Raw genomic sequence first — 9,482 nt, forward strand, 5'->3', positions numbered from 1 at the left:
TGTTCACATGTCACACAACATTTCACATATTTATGTGAAAAGCAATCTGTAACCATATGCATATTAGAAATGAGAAAATGAATCTTCAAATGCGCAGGGGATGCCGTTAGGTACACAGCTGTATGAATTTGATGTTTTCTTGCCAGTGGATTTACCTGCTGCCACATAACTTTTGGGAAGTCAGGGTGTGTCAACCTACATAACAGAAAAAGTCCCTTTAAAAGAAAAAGGTAGTTATTTGGGACTAGAGCACTGACATGAGAATGCGTGTGCCGCAGTAAATTTATGTGCATATTCAGAAAGGTAAAAGAAGAAAAAGGTTTTTAAAGAAAAAAACAAGGATAATTACAGAATTGTTTTGAGATAATTATCCATGTCTGCAAAGATAAACAACAAGAATGATTCCAGTCCCAGTTTGAACAGGCAGTTGCTGGGCAGATGTCCTTGCAGAAGAATTTTGTGTGTAAGTTCGTGATGGTCTTTGTGCAAAGCTGTGGTTTTTGCAGAGGCCATTGTGATAGGTTTTGTTATCAGGGATATAGGCATGAGAACTTTCTCTTCATGGCCTTCCCTGCCTCTATTTGGCTGGAAATTTTTTTTTTTTTTTTTAACAGTAGTGACTCCATTTTGATTCTGACAACTTTCCCAGTAGTGATTAATCTTTACAAGAAATTAAATTCCTAGGCATAAAGTGCTTTTCTTTGAAATCCACAACACTTAAGACTAACCTACACATTTATAGTTTAACAAAAAAAGAAACTAATTTTACATTACCCATGATTCTCATATACAGAAATACAAAGATGTCACAGAATCACATATTTAGCTTCTCCTCTCCCTTTTCCCTTTACCTTACCATCTCTCTGTCCCCTTTTCCTCCCACCCCTTCTCATCTCCCTTTTTCTGTTCCTCCCCTTTCAGAATTTAATGAACATCCAATTGATTCACTTATGTGATTAATTGCCAGATGCAAAAATGTATAAGAGATAGCAAACAAATTTACTTTCTTCTTTTATTTTACAGTGAGAGAAAATTCTGATAGAATATATATAGTATGTTTTATATACTTATTTACACATTTATATAATTTTAACTGCTTAACTCTTGAATTTCTTAAGATCAGAGTTTCTTCTTTGACTTAGTGCCCATAGGACTTGGAATTCTTCCTGGACTATAATAAACTTTTAAAAACTACTCAAATAAAATTGAATCCACTAAGTCCAATTGAATTCTACTACAGATCTTTAGAAAATCAATTACCATTAAAGTATAAAATGTATTATTTGCTCATGGACTGCCTTTCATAGTTTCCCCATAGAAATTATATTCCATTAATGCAAAATTGTACACATGACATTATATCACAATATGTAAAAGTTATAATAATTTCTGAGTAAATCTTGAAATGAATTGTCTAGCATTACTTTTAATATCTTTTACATTTTGAATTCTCAGGGTCAGTCTGAGCTACTTTACAATATTGCTAAATTTATTTATAATCACACAGATAATCCACCATCCTTTCTTAGCCTTTTTATAAAAATTAAAGCACTAAGTATTTCCCTGCTTGGTGGCCCCCTTCAACTAATTCCTGAACAAAACAAAATCCCATCAGAATATTCTTTTTAGCCCATAAACTGAACGTTATAAAGTTTGAAGTTTGGTAGCTGTAACAAGATGGTATGTTTGAAACTTGAATTTGAATTTGTGTAGTAAGTTGCCAATTATGAAATGAAGAAAAGTTATTTTGGCAAAAATTGCAGAATACAAATCATTGCAATGACTAGAAATGGTTTAGCTAACATTCTTTGTAACCCTGCTAGCTTACTGACAATGTAAATCTTTACATGTAATTGATATTCACTCATCTACTGTCTAAATACAGAATAATATGATAGATATTTAATATGTCATTTTACATATTTCCAACATGCACTGATTCATTTATTAAAAATAGAAGAAGAAAGACTATTTAGCACAGGATGAATTAGAAATATTACTGACTTAGGAGTTATTGTTCAGTTCTTTATATTCTTCTATATCTGAATTCTGTTACTGAGCCCTTACTGCCTTTTATCTTGTTTCTTCTCCACAAGTAACTAGAGGCTAACAGATTTACCTGTTGCCTTTTCCAAATTCTGATGTTTTCTGTTTCTCGCTTGCCTTTTCCATATTCTTATGTTTCTATTTCTCCCCAAAATTGATTATACCATCTCACCATGTCTGATAACTTTTTATGCCATACATAACTAGACCTACTGATATCACACTATAGAAATAGCTTTCATTCATTTTGAGAGGCTGAGGCAGGCGGATCACCTGAGGTCGTGAGTTTGAGATCAACCTGACCAACATGGAGAAACACCATTTCTACTAAAAATACAAAATTAGCCGGGCGTGGTGGCGTATGCCGGTAATCCCAGCTACTGGGGAGGCTGAGGCAGGAGAATCACTTAAACCTGGGAGGCAGAGGTTGCGGTGAGCTGAGATGGCACCATTGCACTCCAGCCTGGGCAACAAGAGCGAAACTCCATCTCAAAAATAAAAAATAAAATAAAATAAATAAAAAGAAAAAGAAATAGCCTTCATTCTTTTGAGAACCAGATAACCCTAGTTTTGTGTTATAAATTTACTGCTCATTGGAATATGTTATTTAATTTGTCCATGTCTCAGTTTCCAAAGATGTAAAATGATAGTGTATCTTTAGAGGTGGTTGAAAATCAGATTCTGATATAAAAGACAGGACAACATTTAGGCTAGAAAACTTGTTGCAATCCTTCTTTGAGAATTTATTTCATCTCTCTTCTCTAACCCTTCTGAGAGATCTGTTTTGTGGCAGGCTGGACCAGGACCTCCATAATCATATGGCATATTTAGCTATAAATTGATGATTGTGATAATTGAAGATAATGTTTATACTTTTCCCAAATCTAGCCTCAAAATAAAAAAAAAGGAGAGTATTTTTTACATTTTATAAGCTGTTAGCATGTTAAAGAAAATTACAATGTAATTTTAGCTGATTCAGTCTAACTGGAACACAGCACCATCTAAAGAAGTAAGAATTATATTTGTATGTTACATTAACATATTTTGCTATTTAATTTAAAAATGTATGTTTCCATGAATTTGCTAGTAATATTTTGGCAAATAGAGCTTTACAAAGGAATATATGACTTATATATTAATAAACCGCTTACATATAATTTGGTATTTCTAAATGCAACTTTTCTGATGTATTTTAAGCATACTTGTTGCAATTCTAGTTTAAAAGTCTTATTTGTTTTATTATTTTTCACACTAGAGAGCAAAGCTGGATTTTACATTTTGTTCAAATAATATTTATTTTAAATGAAACTAGTCTAAATGATTTTTTTCTGTAGTATCCCCAAAATATTGCTTATTTAAACATTTCAAAATGCAAAAATAAAATTAACATCTATTAAGTTACTTAACCATCTCAATATGAAAGTGAGCCATACTGGGAATTATAATCATATCCAAAAATCTTTCATTGCTATTCTTGATCCAACACAACCTACAAACTTTCCTGAGCCCAAGGTTACAAATAATACGGTTATAAATGATGCTGCTGCCCTGTTGGAAGAATAGTCCCATGTATTTTCACACAGCCTTTGCTTTCCTTAGAATAATGAGAATAGAAAATATAAAATACTTTTATTAAATTTTGTAATTTGCTGATGCTATTTGATTCTTACACTGTCACACATAATTAGAGAAACAAATTTATCATGCTCATTAATACAAAAAGAAACTAATACACTTACCCATAGGGACTGCATCCCTACGAGATGCATCTGTCCCAAAGCTTATTTTGTGCTACCAGAAAAAAAATCTGAGTACCTTAAATAGCTATGATTTGACATGGCTATGTAATTCATTTTGTCGTTTACCACCTTTGGCATATATTGTTTCTCTAGTGCTACTTTAATCTCATTAACAGAGGGAAAAAGAGATACCTACTAAGTGTCATAACATTGACATAAATATTTACCTTATATATCCCTGCATATACTCTGTAGTGTTCAGAGGTTTATTGCATTCATTTTTGAATTGCACACTGTCATTACCAGACACATTTTCTCTAGATGCAACTTGAACTGCTTTGTTTTTGTCTTTTGGGATATTAAATCATGACTGACACCTATTCTACATTATTTTTCTCCCTTTTCTGTAGTAAAAGACTAAACCCTTAGTCACAGAGTAGTGTTACATATGACTCAGGCCAAATCAATTCTGTTTGCCATTCTTGCTCACAGAAATTGTTCAAGGAATAAATATGTAGTTCTTAAGCCAGAGCAATAAGAAACTGTTTTCATATATTTTGCTTCTGTGTTTGTTCTGTTTTCTATGAAGAGCAGATAAGGAAAACCTCTTTTTTCTCTCTAGGACACTCTTAGAAACAGAAGCACGTATTTGTTTGCAACCATAGCTTCAGTTATGTAAAGAAAACTGGCCTGAGAAGTAAAAACACAAGGAAATCAGAGAGGAGATATGGAAAGAGATGAGAACAGAAAAGATTGTGATCAATTTTGCAATTCTAATCATCTATTTATGTTATACACATTTCTAACTGGCTTATAGATCTTTTTAAAAAGTCACTGAATTCCATGTGTTTTTACCTAAGCTAGTCTGCTGAGTAAGTGCTAGCTACTGCAATACTTAACTAAAAACAGTATTACGACGTACACTAGGGTTACATATTTAGATCATTTTCAGATGCCCCCCCAAATTAATACCAGCCCCCCTGAAAGTTCTGAACCAAATGAAGGAAAAAACAAAAGCAGATAGAGAAATAACTATTGTTGCTGTGGTTGATATTAGAAAATATTAGCTTGGGTGTTTGGCAACAGGGCTTTGATACCACACTCTATAATTGGATAGACTTATCCTCTTGATCAGGGCTGTACTAGACCTTTACCTCTTTCTGCGGTAGAGCCTGTCTGTGTAAAAGCTACAATGTAGACTAAGAAAGAAAAACATGTGTCCCAGAGAGTAGCCTAACTGCAGATAGACATAAAGTTTAGGTTTAAACCTAGAACTAGCTGCATAGGTTTAACAAGAGACTTGCCAATTTCTCTTCCAAATACTCCATTAAGACAGTTAATTTCTTCTGCCAGAGAAAGAGGGTGAAGGTGAAAAGGAGACCTAAGTGTTACCTTGATGGATGCTACTCTGCATGGAAGAAAACATCAGGACTGGTAAAGAGGCTCTCCTCCTAACACACATAAATACAGCTACATGAAATTTTTAATTAAAAAATATATTTGGCGTTACTATATACAGCATTTTAGAAAAAGAAAATCTACAATGGAAGGCAATATGTTTAAAAGAAAGCTTGCTGTCATGTCAAACATGACATTTTCTTTTTTCTAAAATACTGCTTTGTAGCCACTGTGTTCAGTATAACTGGCTTCATAAGAATGTTTCTGCATCCTAATTTTAAAATAATTGAAACATGAATTTCGGATAGAAAGGAACACATTTCAATAGAAAAACCAATATATGCCTTTTATAATCTAATCGGTAGGTTGTGAACAAATACTACCTCAGGAATATTGAGACTCTAGCCTTTCAATTTCTGGTAATCTTCAGTCATACAGCCTCTTCTCCACTACAAAGAAGTCATATTTCCAATTTATGTTCCATAATTTTTCTCTTTGCTCACATATACTTAGAATTACAGAATTAATCTAAATGAGGATAAGAAAGATTTTATTGCTGTGAATTCAGTTTTCTAAGACACCGCTAATACAAGACAGTGTCTTAGATTCCCAGGACTCAAAAGGATGGTCACTGTTGCATTTTCAACTGCAAATAGGAGGAATGTATTCACTTTGTCCTCTTGTATTTGCCCCATTAGTTTTTCTTTTTTTTTTTTTTTTCTTTTATTATTATTATTATTATACTTTAGGTTTTATGGTACATGTGCACAATGTGCAGGTAAGTTACATATGTATACATGTGCCATGCTGGTGCGCTGCACCCACCAACTCGTCATCTAGCATTAGGTATATCTCCCAATGCTATCCCTCCCCCCTCCCCCCACCCCACAACAGTCCCCAGAGTGTGATGTTCCCCTTCCTGTGTCCATGTGTTCTCATTGTTCAATTCCCACCTATGAGTGAGAATAAGCGGTGTTTGGTTTTTTGTTCTTGCGATAGTTTACTGAGAATGATGATTTCCAATTTCATCCATGTCCCTACAAAGGACGTGAACTCATCATTTTTTATGGCTGCATAGTATTCCATGGTGTATATGTGCCACATTTTCTTAATCCAGTCTATCATTGTTGGACATTTGGGTTGGTTCCAAGTCTTTGCTATTGTGAATAATGCGGCAATAAACATACGTGTGCATGTGTCTTTATAGCAGCATGATTTATAGTCCTTTGGGTATATACCCAGTAATGGGATGGCTGGGTCGAATGGAACTTCTAGTTCTAGATCCCTGAGGAATCGCCACACTGACTTCCACAAGGGTTGAACTAGTTTACAGTCCCACCAACAGTGCAAAAGTGTTCCTATTTCTCCACATCCTCTCCAGCACCTGTTGTTTCCTGACTTTTTAATGATTGCCATTCTAACTGGTGTGAGATGGTATCTCATTGTGGTTTTGATTTGCACCTCTCTGATAGCCAGTGATGGTGAGCATTTTTTCATGTGTTTTTTGGCTGCATCAATGTCTTCTTTTGAGAAGTGTCTGTTCATGTCCTTTGCCCACTTTTTGATGGGGTTGTTTGTTTTTTTCTTGTAAATTTGTTGGAGTTCATTGTAGATTCTGGATATTAGCCCTTTGTCAGATGAGTAGGTTGCGAAAATTTTCTCCCATTTTGTAGGTTGCCTGTTCACTCTGATGGTAGTTTCTTTTGCTGTGCAGAAGCTCTTTAGTTTAATTAGATCCCATTTGTCAATTTTGGCTTTTGTTGCCATTGCTTTTGGTGTTTTAGACATGAAGTCCTTGCCCATGCCTATGTCGTGAATGGTAATGCCTAGGTTTTCTTCTAGGGTTTTTATGGTTTTAGGTCTAACATTTAAGTCTTTAATCCATCTTGAATTGATTTTTGTATAAGGTGTAAGGAAGGGATCCAGTTTCAGCTTTCTACATATGGCTAGCCAGTTTTCCCAGCACCATTTATTAAATAGGGAATCCTTTCCCCATTTCTTGTTTTTGTCAGGTTTGTCAAAGATCAGATACTTGTAGATATGTGGCATTATTTCTGACGGCTCTGTTCTGTTCCATTGATCTATATCTCTGTTTTGGTACCAGTACCATGCTGTTTTGGTTACTGTAGCCTTGTAGTATAGTTTGAAGTCAGGTAGTGTGATGCCTCCAGCTTTGTTCATTTGGCTTAGGATTGACTTGGCAATGCGGGCTCTTTTTTGGTTCCATATGAACTTTAAAGTAGTTTTTTCCAATTCTGTGAAGAAAGTCATTGGTAGTTTGATGGGGATGGCATTGAATCTGTAAATTACCTTGGGAAGGATGGCCATTTTCATGATATTGATTCTTCCTACCCATGAGCATGGAATGTTCTTCCATTTGTTTGTATCCTCTTTTATTTCCTTGAGCAGTGGTTTGTAGTTCTCCTTGAAGAGGTCTTTCACATCCCTTGTAAGTTGGATTCCTAGGTATTTTATTCTCTTTGAAGCAATTGTGAATGGGAGTTCACTCATGATTTGGCTCTCTGTTTGTCTGTTATTGATGTATAAGAACGCTTGTGATTTTTGCACATTGATTTTGTATCCTGAGACTTTGCTGAAGTTGCTTATCAGCTTAAGGAGATTTTGGGCTGAGACAATGGGGTTTTCTAGATATACTATCATGTCATCTGCAAACAGGGACAATTTGACTTCCTCTTTTCCTAATTGAATACCCTTGATTTCCTTCTCCTGCCTAATTGCCCTGGCCAGAACTTCCAACACTATGTTGAATAGAAGTGGTGAGAGAGGGCATCCCTGTCTTGTGCCAGTTTTCAAAGGGAATGCTTCCAGTTTTTGCCCATTCAGTATGATATTGGCTGTGGGTTTGTCATAAATAGCTCTTATTATTTTGAGATACGTCCCATCAATTCCTAATTTATTGAGAGTTTTTAGCATGAAGGGTTGTTGAATTTTGTCAAAGGCCTTTTCTGCATCTGTTGAGATAATCATGTGGTTTTTGTCTTTCGTTCTGTTTATATGCTGGATTACATTTATTGATTTGCGTATATTGAACCAGCCTTGCATCCCAGGGATGAAGCCCACTTGATCATGGTGGATAAGCTTTTTGATGTGCTGCTGGATTCGATTTGCCAGTATTTTATTGAGGATTTTTGCATCAATGTTCATCAAGGATATTGGTCTAAAATTCTCTTTTTTTGTTGTGTCTCTGCCAGGCTTTGGTATCAGGATGATGCTAGCCTCATAAAATGAGTTAGGGAGGATTCCCTCTTTTTCTATTGATTGGAATAGTTTCAGAAGGAATGGTACCAGCTCCTCCTTGTACCTCTGGTAGAATTCGGCTGTGAATCCATCTGGACCTGGACTTTTTTTGGTTGGTAAGCTATTGATTATTGCCCCAATTTCAGCTCCTGTTATTGGTCTATTCAGAGATTCAACTTCTTCCTGGTTTAGTCTTGGGAGGGTGTATGTGTTGAGGAATTTATCCATTTCTTCTAGATTTTCTAGTTTATTTGCATAGAGGTGTTTGTAATATTCTCTGATGGTAGTTTGTATTTCTGTGGGATCGGTGGTGATATCCCCTTTATCATTTTTTATTGCATCTATTTGATTCTTCTCTCTTTTTTTCTTTATTAATCTTGCTAGCGGTCTATCAATTTTGTTGATCCTTTCAAAAAACCAGCTCCTGGATTCATTTATTTTTTGAAGGGTTTTTTGTGTCTCTATTTCCTTCAGTTCTGCTCTGATTTTAGTTATTTCTTGCCTTCTGCTAGCTTTTGAATGTGTTTGCTCTTGCTTTTCTAGTTCTTTTAATTGTGATGTTAGGGTGTCAATTTTGGATCTTTCCTGCTTTCTCTTGTGGGCATTTAGTGCTATAAATTTCCCTCTACACACTGCTTTGAATGCATCCCAGAGATTCTGGTATGTTGTGTCTTGGTTCTCGTTGGTTTCAAAGAACATCTTTATTTCTGCCTTCATTTCGTTATGTACCCAGTAGTCATTCAGGAGCAGGTTGTTCAGTTTCCACGTAGTTGAGCGGTTTTGAGTGAGATTCTTAATCCTGAGTTCTAGCTTGATTGCACTGTGATCTGAGAGACAGTTTGTTACAATTTCTGTTCTTTTACATTTATTGAGGAGAGCTTTACTTCCAAGTATATGGTCAATTTTGGAATAAGTGTGGTGTGGTGCTGAAAAAAATGTATATTCTGTTGATTTGGGGTGGAGAGTTCTGTAGATGTCTATTAGGTCTGCTTGGTGCAGAGCTGAGTTCAATTCCTGGGTATCCTTGTTGACTTTCTGTCT

Source organism: Pongo pygmaeus, chromosome 4, assembly GCF_028885625.2.
Source record: "Pongo pygmaeus isolate AG05252 chromosome 4, NHGRI_mPonPyg2-v2.0_pri, whole genome shotgun sequence".
Taxonomy (NCBI): Eukaryota; Metazoa; Chordata; class Mammalia; order Primates; family Hominidae; genus Pongo; species Pongo pygmaeus.